Below are 13,072 nucleotides of genomic sequence, written 5' to 3' on the forward strand. Positions count from 1 at the left end.
TGAAAATAATAAGACTGATTTTCTATATACTTATGGAAACACAACTCATGACTTTTTTTGCATTTCTCTTGTTATTGCAGAACTGGAACATTTAGAAAAGGGGAAAAAGTAGAAAAGAAATCACCCATAGTTCTACTGCCCTCAAAAAACAACTGCTGTTCACATTTTGGTATATTTTCTTCCAGTCTTTTCTCTATGTGTGTATATGTGTGTATGTGTGTAAAACATACAGTTGTAAATGTATTGTATGTATGCTTTTGCATCCTGATTTTTTTCCTTAACATTAACATATAGGTAATTTCTGTGATGCCACATGTTTTTGCAATTGGACGTTTTTAATGGCCACCTAATATTCCATTTACTGGATATAGTATACCTTGCTTAACCATGCTCTATTGGGAGGCATTTAAGTTGTTCCAATTTTTTGTCACTGTACATAATAACACCCTGATGAAAATCATCATGGACAAAATTTTTTCCTACATTTAGAATTACTTAAATTAGGATAGAGCCTGGAAAGTAGGATTTCTAAAGCAGAGGGTCAGAATATTCTGGAAGCATTTGATTTGATACCTTTAGCCAAACTGCTTTCTGAAGGGAGAATTTACCACATGGCAAGGTCACCAACAGGCAAGAACACAGCCATTTAGGTCTACCATCGTGTAGGGCCACCACTCACTGTTAGGTATCTTTTTATGTGCCTAAGTCGTGCTCCCTTTTGTAGACTATTCTTTTTTGGCTGCTAAATACACGGTCCCCTTTCCAACAGCACTGTCACTTCCTTTCAGGAGGTTACCTCTCCCCTAGTGCAAATCCAGGAGCCAGCCCGCCTGACCTGCAGCTCAGAAACTGGAGCGGCCGGCCCGTCCATTCCCACCATGCTGTCCGTCCTTCTGCCCAGCCCTCAGGCACTTTGTCATTTTCTGCTCATTTCCAGTTTTCCAGCCTTTCTGGTGAGTCTATGGGTTCCCAACCTTCTTCCAATAAATTCCCTTTGCCTTACATTGGACAATCTGTTTGTGTTGCTAACAGAACCTTGAAAATACTGATACTTGGCCAACTTAGCGTTTTTCAAATTGCAAGTCAGGATGCTTTACTGGGTCATGAAGTCATAAAGCTAATCTTGACCAGCATTTAAAAAAAATGAAACAACAGAATAAAAAAGAAAATATCAAAAAGTACATCCTCTGGAGTGAGGGGAAGTATTGCTTAGTGAATGAAACTTGTTTTACGCATGTGTGTTTGTGTGCAATCGTATGAAATAGGTTAAAATGAAGACATTTCTAATTTTGAAAAACACTGCCCTAATTGAACTTGAGTTACTTGCAAATAAAGAACAATCAAGACCAATCTGTCCTAGATGTTTTTTATATTTCTCCCCAAATCTTTAGTACCTAGGAAAATGGACTTCTTTGCCAAGAGAACAGTATATTTCAAGGTCCACCCACTATTTTCTCTCTATTAATAGCCTGACATCTCCTCCCACCCTTTACTTGATGATACTTAATGATAACGGACATCTTTTCCTCTTGGTCTTTAAATTTCTCTTAATAGCACCAATATTCTGCCAGCCCCGCAGGCTGAAATATCCTGGGGTAGTCCTTGAATTCGCCTCCATTCATTTACTCACCACCTCCTGTAGCCCAGTAGGAGAGAAGGCGAGCTAGCAGTAAACTGCAATACACGGCAACATACTTCATCTTAGAAGTACACATGGTAGCTAACAGGGGAGGGGCAGGGCCATTTCACAGGGCGGATGACTCTTCATACCTTCCTACCAAATAATTACTAAGTTCTGTTGCTTCTACTTTCAAAATATTTTGCCAAATCGCCCCCTTGTTTCCATTTCTACTGCGTCACCCTAGTTTCAATCTTTTTTATTTTATGTAGACTCTTGCCTACTGCCCTAGAAATCAGTTCTGATCGTGTCGCTTCTTTGCTCAAAAGTCTTCAATGGCTCCCACTACCTCCTAAATAAATCCAAACTCCCCAACCCAACACTGTTGATTTGGCTCCTCCACCATCGCCCCGAAATTTCTTTCCAGCTCCATGTCCCACTATGCCCCTGGAACAGGTCCACAAGGTCCTCTCTTCCCAATCACCTATCTGTGTGAGGCCCGATTTTCTTCATATAAATTGACCAAAACAACATATTGCAACAGACTGAAGTAGAAGCAGATAGGAGAATCCAGCTGTCTTCTATTAGGTCAAGCATTAAAGAGATTTGTGAAAAATGTAAAACAAGGCCACACTTCAATTTTCTTTTCTTTTTTTGGAAAATATAGTTATTATCTTATAAAATATATGCTGCTGTGTTAACATGCAATGATTATTTTATTGTTACTTTAAAGGAATTAATAAATATGTTTAAAATTTCTCATTTAACATATTTTTATTAGAAATCAAATGTCAATAGCTACAACTTTGAAAAGTAAAAGCTCTTTGGGATCCTCAATAATTTTTAAGGATGTAAAGTGTTCCTGAGACTAGAAAGTTTGAGAACTACTGCCTGTGATCTAACATGTCAGTTAAAGCAGACACAGGGTCTCTGAAATGCCCCTGCCCTCTCCCCTTTCTCATGTTTTACTTCCCTGCCCCAGTGTGTTGCTGGCGATTTTAAACCATTAAAGAAACAAAAAGTGGTCATATGAAGAATAATTATTCTTTTTTTTTGCGGTCCGCGGGCCTCTCACTGTTGTGGCCTCTCCCGTTGCGGAGCACAGGCTCCGGACGCGCAGGCTCAGCGGCCATGGCTCACGGGCCCAGCCGCTCCGCGGCATGTGGGATCTTCCCGGACCAGGGCACGAACCCGCGTCCCCTGCATCGGCAGGCGGACCCTCAACCACTGCGCCACCGGGGAAGCCCAAGAATAATTATTCTTATAGAAATAATAGTGATTATAGAAGCAGCCGCTAGTTATTTTAGAATAATAGTAATATAAAGAAGAAATAAACCTAGGGAAATCCCTGGCGTTCCAGTGGTTAAGACTCCACGCTTCCACTGCAGGGGGCACGGGTTCAATCCCTGGTTGGGGAGCTAAGATCCCACAAGCCATGCAGCACAGCCAAAAAAAAAAAAAAACCCAGAATAAATAAGCCAAATAATTGCCATAGAATTAAGAATAGAAGAATGATTACATCTATACGATGGCTTTCAGTAAAAAACCAAACCCTCAGATATTCAGAAAAGTAAAAAGATGCAAAAGCAACCACCATTTAAAATTGCTCCTGAATATTCTCCCATCAAATCCACTCCTTTTTCATTTTCTCAAATGTCACCTCCAGGACTTTCCTGGTGGCGCAGTGGTTAAGAATCCGCTTGCCAGGGGCTTCCCTGGGGGTGCCCCGGTCCGGGAAGATCCCACATGCCGCAGAGCGGCTGGGCCTGTGAGCCATGGCCGCTGAGCCTGCGCGTCCGGAGCCTGTGCTCCGCAACGGGAGAGGCCACAACGGTGAGAGGCCCGCGTACTGCAAAAAAAAAAAAAAGAATCCGCCTAACAATGCAGGGGACATAGGTTCGATCCCTGGTCTGGGAAGATCCCACATGCCGCGGAGCAACTGAGCCCGTGTGCCACAACTACTGAGCCTGCGCTCTAGAGTCCGCAAGCCACAACTACTGAGCCCACGCACCGCAACTCCTGAAGCCCACGTACCCTAGAGCCGGTGCTCCATAACAAGAGAAGCCACCGCACCGCAACGAAGAGTAGCCCCTGCTCGCCACAACTAGAGAAAGCCCACGTGCAGCAACGAAGACACAACTCGGCCATTAAATAAGTAAAAATGGCATCTCTGAGGAGAAATTCCTGGTTCCATCCACAAGCAACCGCTCCTTCCTCCAGATTCCCACAGTACTGTCACTCAAACCTTTCTCGCAACCCAGGGAGCCCATAAGAGCCCATAAGCGAATGCATACTGAATTCCTAAATGTGCACATTTAACTACCACAAATCCAGTACTATCTCCTGGAGGAGATACGAACCAGCCTCAGAAACTCACGTATTGTTCATACAATGTGGGCCCTTCCCCAAGCTCAGCATAATCTTCCACCAAAGACTCTGCCACCTGTCCCAATGAAAACTGGCTGTGCTGGAGATCCTTAGAGATGGGAGAGAATGCCCAAGCCATGCATACTGTGTTTTAGGAGCAGTTTAAGGAGACTTAAATAGTAATGTTGACATGTATTTTGTTTTTACACTGACTGTGAACTCAACACAGCATAAAATGTGGCTCTACTGTAAATGAGGAATGGACAAGACCTCTGGGGCTTATAGATGTTGTTGGAGGGATATGCCAGGTGGGTGAACTCACGAGTCCTACACAGTCCTGTCCTCTGGGCAGGGTGTGTGGCCTCCACCCCGGGCTGGAGCTGCTGCCCGTTTTGGGATGGAGTATCTAGAAGGTAAAGGTTGCAGGCCCAGCACCAGGACCCAGCTTAACCACCAACTCCAGAGGTGTGCCCGCAGCCACTGTCCTGGTGGCACACCCCTGCCAAGGAAAGAAAGGAAAGGAAAATGAGCATGGAGGGGGGAGGGGAGGGAGCTGGAGGAAAAGCTTGTTTGCACCATGTTGCAGTTAAGGCAGCTGTGGTCGGGCTGATTCATCCAGGGTGCCCCAGAAAGGTCAGGGCCCCAGCCCCACCTAGCAAAGCTCACATCGCCACCACCCACTCCTGCTTCCTGGGTAGTGTGCAACACCTGACCTGCCTGCTGGGGCAGGGCAGGGCCCTCCTTGCTCCTTCCCTGCCGTCTTGATTGGCTTAGGAGACAAGCCTGCAGCTCCAGCCAGGAGCACTGAGGGATAGAGGCGGCCCCGGGCTTGCCTGGGGGATGCGTATCCACACCATCACACCTCCACACAGATGTGCAGATCATACACAAACACACTGTCACACACAGGCAGTTCGGGGGCCTACCAGCCTGCTCTCCCCGGTCCTGATGCTGTGTTCAGGACATCTCAACAGGGAACTTGGGGTCCCCTCACACTCCCCCTGGTGGGTGGGCACTCCTAAGTGCACGCGCACACACATACACACACACAGAGTGCGCATGAAAAGTCTGACTCCAGTCAGGGTTCTTTCAGCACTGGGCTCTCAACACTGGCTGTATGACCCTGGGCAAGTTACTTGACCTCTTTGCCTCAGTTTCTCCATCTGCAAAGTGAGGAAACCTCGGAGGATTCTCGTGAGGAGTAAATGAGAAGTGAGTTAATAAATATGCATAGTTATTATAAACTGATTTACACATGGTATATATTACACGCAGGCACCTTCCACAGTCACCGGCACATGGAAGTACTGTGCAAACATATGAGCTTATTACCCCCAACGTCTTCACTGCCACCTGCCTGTGAAGAAATGAGGGTTCGGAGAAAATCCACACAATAGATTCCTACAAGGAATACCAAAAATGACTCCTAGAAGCTGCGATAGAGGAGAAGCAGGGGAGATGCAAGACTTTTGAGGACCACCCAGGAAGCACCAAGCTCATGTCCAATGGTTGGGAAGAGTTTTGAGTTAGAACCCAAGAGGCTGGGCCCCGGGCAGAAAAAGACTTGGAGACCAAGAGACCCAAGAGGAAAAACTCAGCCTGGTCCTAAAGGTAGAATTCTAAGAAAAGGTGGTGGCTGCCCCTAAGACCAGCAGGTACCAGCTGACTGGAAAGAAAAAGAGAGAGGGCCTGGGAAAACTACTCAAATGTTCTACATCCTGGCCTACGCTCAGCCATCCAGTACATCTGAGAGTTTGTAACCCCAAGATCCTTACTCACTGGGATGAAAATAGATTCCACCTCTGAACAGTCTCCAAGTTTGTGGTTCTGTAGTAGATACTGCTTAGAGAAAAGGGAATAGGGCTGGAAGGAAAGGAAAAAGCAGCCCTGACTCTCAGAGGCCTGGTGTTGGGAGGAAACAGCACTCTTCCCCTCCATAATCCAAAGACAGCTTGTGATATCCACTTGCCAGAGAAGAGTAAATCCTCCCCGGCGTCTTATTCCAAGCTGATTCCTCAGCACCCAGCAGAGTGAGCTTAATAAACCAGAGCTCAGGAAGGAGAGTCTGTGAAGGACAGACAGGGGAAGGCAGCCTCGGGGCCTTCTGTGCCCCATCCTCCCGTCCCCTGGCCAGTCCTCTCCTCCTCCCACAGCCTCTAACACCTCCAGCTGGAGCCCAAGTTGGAGCCCAAGGTCTGCATCTGTCAGAGGCCCTGCTCCGGCTTCCTTTCCCAGAGCTCGGGGCCCCCAGAGGAGGGGCCAGGAGACGCAGCCTGGAGGGAAGAGAACAGAGAACAGAAGGCAGGACGAGCTGCAGCAGACGGCACTGGGGACAGAACTGGGAGTTTCTGTCCCAATTTCAACTATTCTGTCCAGTTGTCTGACCACAGGCCAGAACTGGTGGGTTGATTTTTATTCTAGAAAAGAGGATGAGATGAAGTCATTGGTGGGATGGTGAGGAAAGAAACCAGGGCTGCCCCCTTGTTTTTGGATAGCCCTCCATGCCCAGCCCCGGGAGCTCAGTTTGCGAGATGATCGTGATGGTGATATGATGGCGACAGAGGTATCACATATAAGGGTCTATGACCTGTTTGACACTTGGCAGGGCTTTGAGTGTATTAACTCCTAAGCCTGGTGCAGAGCGTGGGCCCTGAAGCCTCGGCTCCTTACCCTGTGTATCCACTCTGTGCCTCAGCTTCCTTGTCTGTAGAGACCTAATGATAGTACCTCTCTCACAGAGCTGCTGTGAGGACACAAAAATTTCACACCTGGCAAGGGAATTCCCTGGCAGAGTCCAATGGTTGGGACTCCACGCTTTCATTGCCGAGGGTACGGGTTCAATCCCTGGTCAGGGAACTAAGATCCCACAAGCCACACGGTGCAGCCAAAAAAAAAAAAGAAAAAAAAAAATTCTACAGTGAAAAAAGATCACAGCTGGCATATTGGAAGCACTCGACGAATATCAGTACGATTAATCCTCACAACGAGCCAGTGAGGTAGGGACTACAGCTACACCCACTTGACAGGTAAGGAAACCGAGTTTCACACAGCCAGGAAGAAGCCAAGCTAGGACTCAAACCTGGGTGGTTTCTGCACAGAGCACAGGCCCTCTGAGCCACTCCATGAGAGAAAGCACGGATTAGTGGTCATGTGTACAAACTTTACAGCCAAATGGCCACGTCAGACTTCCAGTTCGGCCACTGTCCTTCTGTGTACATGGAAGCCACCTGCTTAACCCTCGGTGCCTTGGTTTGCTCTTCTATAAAACGGGCCTCTTGCCTGACAGGGTTGTTTTTGGCGGGTGGTGGGTAGTGAGTTCCTAAGTGCTTGAAACATGCTGGTTATGGCCTTGCTCTCTGGGCCTGGCCTCTATGGCGCCCTCTGGCCACAGGGCTTGGAACTGCACTCTCTGTCCTCGCACACGCAGAACCCTGCCTGCTGTGCCCCTGGGGCCCCAATGGCCCTGGGCCTTTCTAAGGGGCGGTGAGGGTTGGAGGGGGGCAGAGAACAGCAAGCAGATCTGAGTCAACAAACGAGGTACCAGGCAAGCCCTCTGCTGCCCCTCCTTCCTAGGGACAACGTCTAGGCCCCTGCTGTCTCTCCTTAGGAGTGGCTGTCCTGGGGTTGTTTAAGCAGGGTGGGAGAACTGGTCAGGCCGCTGAGGGCAAATAGTTTCCGAGAGGTGCGGCTTTCAAGTATCTTAAAAGAGATGACATGACATGGGTGTCATGCCCTCGAATGCTAGGAAAGGCCATGCCCATGAGGGCTGCGGGTCTTACCCTCTGCTCCTGACACGGATCCTTCTATTTCAGAGCAAAGGAAGGTCAAGGAGGGGGAAGCGAAGGAAGGGAGGGAGGGGAACCCTTGACCTAGGGAAGGGAGACTGCCCCAGGGGCGGAGGCCTGCTTGTTCTGGCCTGAGCCCAGAGGAAACCTGAGAGCGCATTTTACAGGGGCTGTGCTGGGTCAAAAGTGGCTCTCTGGCCCCTGGCGTGTAGATTGCTGAGGAAGGGGTGGGGGATAGGCCCCAGGAAACCAGCTGGTGGCTGAAGGACCAGGTGGCGCTCTTCACCCCATCCAGCAGCCCTGGAGCCACACACTGGGCAACAGCTCCACCTGGTGGACAGATGGGGAGGGAAGCTGGTCAATAATCACATGGGAGGCTTAGAGGTGGAAGGGGCTCTGAGGCCTTACTTGTTCACAGAAGCCCCTCCCAGGCAAGTGCTCTAGACTCCCCTAGATGAGGAATTCACTTCTGCAGAAGGGGATTAGGCAATTATTTGTTAGAAAGTGCTTATGTTTTTTGGAAATCTGTCTCCACCAGTCCCCTAATTGGGGGCTACCAAAGGCGACCTTTCAAATGTTTGAACACAGCTACAGTATCCCTCCCAAATCTTCTCCCCATTTGCTTCAAAATTCCAGTTTGGCCTTAACCTTTCACCCACTACATCTTCCTTTCCCTTGGGTATCTTTTTTTAATACATTAACTTCCAGAGAATCTCTCTTCCAATTCTATACCCAAACCACTCCCCACACACACTAGTAGCACCATTTTAAAACATCTTTGGATCTCAACCTCCTATTGTGCAGGGTCTGATATGTTGGGGAAGTTGATGCTCTAATTTGAGAATTAAATAGATGTCAAGAGCACAGCCTCTGAAGTCAGATAGACCAGTGTTCAAATCTGGGCTCTGCCACTTACTAGCTGTGTGACCTCAGGCAAGCTTCTAAGCCTTTCTGAGCTTCAGTTTCCTCATCTATAAATTGGGAATAGAGGCATTTACTACCTGGAGTTACGGTGAATATCAAATGAGATAAGGCAGGTAGAACACTTAGGACAGCTCCTGGCAACATCATTCAGCTCCTACGTGGCCATTATAAACACATTTTTCTCGTGTTTGGGGCTGTAGGGAGCGCTTTGGGGAAGAGTAAGGTGAAAGGGCAGAGAGGAGAAAAGAAGACTTTGTGGAGTTAGCCTTTCCCATCTAGCACAAATCCCAGGTGAAATCCAACAAATGAGTACCTTGTTGCAATCCCATTTCCAGGGGTGTCTGACCACCTCCACACCCTCACCGACCCACACATAAACACACACACACACACACACACACGCATAAACACGGGCGGGCCTTGACAGTTCTTTGACACTCAGAGGGTTTAAAATTTAAATGTCTTTGAAGGCAAGAAAAACACACCAAAATAAACACACCTCCAGCTCAGCAGAGAAAGGGAAACTTGGCAGGGGCCCCAGAACTTTCCCCACCCCCAGCCCTCCCTAAACTTCCTCTTGTGGTTTCTCAAGAGTACAACCTGTTCTCAACCTAGAGAACAGCGCCTGGGGCAGGGGGCTGGGGCTTGCTGAGGCTTCCATCGCACCCCACCCTATGATGAGAAGGAAGGAGGGTGTCCGTGTAGAGGAGTGGCCTAGAGGTCCACATAGTTCTGACCTTCACATCCTGCTTACCAGTGATATCGGTGTGGCCGCCCTCTACCCTCAACTCCCAGCATCAACACCCATCCCCCCAACCCACACCCCTCCCTCAAAGGCAGAGGCTAGAGGTAGTTTGACTGCAGGCAGAGAAGGACAGCCTCTGGGCCTCCCCAGATCTGTTTAGAGGGCTAATGTGAGAAATCCAGAGTTTCAGAAAAGTAGTGGAAAAATGGCTGGAATCCATGGAACCTCTGCCCTGTGGCCCGGCTGGCATCATGGGCAAGTCCCAGTCTGCCTGGAGGGATGGGGTCAGATGCGTGGATGCAGCTTTGGGATGCAACAGCTGTGAGGAAGTAAGGTGTGCATCTTAAGATTGCTTCTACTCCCTGACCATCTTCCTTTTTCAGCTACAAAGCTGGATTGTTCCCCTTGGAATCTAGAATATGAGGGTCTCTGCTCTTAAAGATTCCCAGCAAAAGAGATATCTTGGTTTCCCATCTCCCCAGATTCTGGCACATCACCTCCATGCATCTTTCTTGCATGAAACCTTGGTAACACACACACACACACACACACACACACACACACACACACACGGCCATTAGGAAAGGATACCAGCTCTGTGTAGTCTCCACAACTCCAGGCCTGCTGGGGCTCCCTGTAAACAGCACCAGTGCCCACACTCAGCTAACAGATTGCTCTCCTCTGTATCTCCCGAGACACAGGACCATAGCCTCCCTTTTGGAAACTCCTAAGCCCCTGGCTCAAGGGCACATTCCATGTGGTCAGTCAAGGAGGCAGGCTAGCCAAATGGTTAAGAACAGGGTCTCCCAAGTCAAGTGACCCGGGTTTAAATCCCAACCCTGTCCTCTTTAGGAAAATTATCTCCTCCATGCCTGAGTTTCCTCATCTATAAGATGGAGATAAGCCTAGTGCTTACCTCATAGAACTGTTAGGAGGATTAAATGAGACATTACACCTAAAACATTTAGAAGAGTACCTGACAGTGCTATATAAGCCTTAGCTAGTATTCTGAACCTTTGAAGGAAGGAAATGGGAAAGAAAAGACACTTGGGATCATGGACATCATGGTCTCAAGGACGGATCCTGCTGGAATTCTCAGATATGCTTTTGCTCCTAAATTCCAGGGGAGCAGAAGCTCTGACTTGTTTGCCATTATATCCCCAATATTTAGCCTGTGCAGACAGTGCAGCCACAGCAAACAGGTGGTGAAAGAATTCACCGTGTCAGCCATCTCTCAAATGAGCCTGGGAATTGAAAGAGCAGAAGAATCTTCAGGAAAGCAATGGTAGATCCAGTTCTTTTCACTCATGTCTAGTTCCAAAGAGAATTGAGGTGGGGGGGCAGAGAGCAAAGATTTGTTAGAAGAAACAGTCCTAGCAACCAGGGATGGGGGGTGGTGCCCCAGGATTGTATGACTGTTCCATCACCCTGGGGTAGACTCTCCCAGCTGCAGCTAGCTGGGAATTTCTGGGGTCTTGGGGACCAGCCCAGAAACATGCCTTTCCCTGAATTCATCCAGTTCATTCTTATCTCTTCTTCAGGTCTAGACAGTGGGTTAAAGAGAGCAAGAGCTGTTTCTGGGTCCCTATTGTTTCCCAACTCCCAACACCACAGTCAGGGTCAGTCCAGCTCTGCAGAATGAGTAAGTTCCCACAAAGACTTCCCCCCACTTCTCTGCCTGGTGACTATTCATCATTCAGAACCAACTCAAATGTCCTCTTCTCTCTGAAGCCTTCCCAGCCACCCCAACGGGACACTTCGTCTCTGTTGTTCTATGACTCAGGGGAGATCACTGTGGATGAATAACATCACTGCACGCTCAGCATCCCATCCAATCCCACACACAGTAGGTGCTCAGTCAATGTTTGCACATGAATACATTAAGGCTCCCTCAGTAACAGCAACCAATTTCTTCAGTTACTCCTCTTGTTGACACATTAAAAGACACAGAAGAGGGTAAGGCCGTCAATTGCGTACCCATCAGACACCAGAGGGACCGCCACTGAGAGGTCCCTCTTTCCAGTCCTGTCCTCTGGCCTCCTCCCTCGGCCCTGGCTGGCAGGATGACCCCAAGGCTCCCTGCCCACACGTCTTCTGCCCTCCTTCCGCCTCCCACCCCATCTCTGAGGTATGAAGAATGACAACAGACAGCCCAGTGAGGTCACTGGGCTTCCAGATCAGCTTGGAGGGTGGCTGTGCAGACACAGAGAAAGCTCAAGGCTTTGGGGGGCTTCCCCGCCCTTCAGCCACGTGCAACTCAGAAAGAAACTGACCCGAGCTTTGAGAGACAACCGGGAGGTGATGAGGACACCATGACCTCCTTAACCCCCCCACCTCAGACCCCCCGCCCAGGTGTCCAGCCTCAGCTTGGAGGCCCCAGCGAAGAGGGCAGACGCTGACACCCATCTGTCTTGGCTTCTCCAGCCCTCGAGCCTACCTCCTCGGCAGGTGAGCCCCCCGGAGCACCGACTGTGGCTGCACACACTCTCTCCCGCCGCCTCTCGCTTCTGTCTTTGGGGACATGGGGAGGGGGTCGCCACCTCCAGCCACGGCGAGGGGCGTGCACCCCTCCCCCAGGCGCCCAAACAGAACTAGTTTCCACCGCCGCAGGCGCGGCGTGTTTACAAAGTCGCCGCCGCGCCGCCAATCCCGAGTTTAAAGCTGGGCAGGAAGTGGGGAAGAGGGGGCGGGGGAGACAAAGGGGCTGGGTGCTCCGCTCAGCTAAGGTTTGGGCCCCGACTCCTCCCGGCGGCTCAGCCTGCGCAGCGACCCCAGCCCGCACATCCCGCTGCACGTTCCCCCGGTGAGGGGCGGGGGTGCCCCCCAGCCGCAGGTGCGCCCCGCGGGCAGGCGCGGCGCAGTTTTCCAGACATCTGCCTGTGAGCGTTTTCCACTCATCCACTCGCCTCTCAGGAAATAAATAACATTAGGCGCTGCTTCTTGACCTCTTACTCTCCGTCTGCACAGTGATAGACCCTTTGAGTGTATTAGCTCATTTTACCCCCTGCTATCCATCCCATCCCAGTTTCGCAAAAGACGAAACCGAGGCACAGTGAGATTAGGTAATGTGCCCGAAATCCCACAGCTGCCGAGTGCTGGGATTCAAACCCAGCTTCTGCGTCCTGCCAGACACCCGCAAACGGAGACGAATGAGGCGTGGTGCACGAAGGACTCCCATCCGGAGAGGCTGACCCGCGAGTGAACCGCAGAAAACCACATGCACCACGTTGACGCAACGGCCTGGGAATAAGGCGGGCAAGGGACAGCCTCTTGCCGCCGGCGCTTCCCGGCTCGCCCGGCAAATACCTACGGATTAATACACGGCGAGAAGGCAGTGGGATGCGTTGGAACACCTGGATTGGGTGGCTGTTGGGATCTAGTTCCAAGTGGGCTGAGGGGCCGCCGGCACAAAACAAGGTTTCCTCAAATTTCCCGCTCAGAAGAATCACCTGGAGGTTTTAAGAATACAGAATCTCAGACCCCTCCCCTAGAGAGTAAATGATGGGGACCCAGCGGCACCCAGGCAGAGGTTGCTATCAGGCACCTTTGGAGTGTTCCAGGGATGTGCTTTTTACGAAAAGCGACTTCATTTCAAAATAGGTGTAAAACCGAGAGCTCATTTTCCTGGCCACT

The 13,072-nt window shown here is 49.8% G+C and overlaps 1 protein-coding gene across 2 annotated transcripts in view; it reads right to left on the minus strand.

Annotated features, from left to right (window-relative positions):
- Positions 1 to 12,084, minus strand: part of CCND3 (cyclin D3) — an 89,564-nt gene extending 77,480 nt beyond the window's left edge. The window contains exon 1 of one of the 2 annotated variants that reach the window (XM_070046700.1): positions 11,877 to 12,084. The gene's annotated coding sequence lies outside the window, so the exon portion shown is untranslated. The remainder of the gene's footprint in view (positions 1 to 11,876) is intronic. The other variant, XM_030870760.3, reaches the window with a different exon arrangement.
- Between the last annotated feature and the right edge of the window lie 988 nt (positions 12,085 to 13,072).

Source organism: Globicephala melas, chromosome 11 (assembly GCF_963455315.2).
Source record: "Globicephala melas chromosome 11, mGloMel1.2, whole genome shotgun sequence".
In the NCBI taxonomy this organism is placed as follows: Eukaryota; Metazoa; Chordata; class Mammalia; order Artiodactyla; family Delphinidae; genus Globicephala; species Globicephala melas.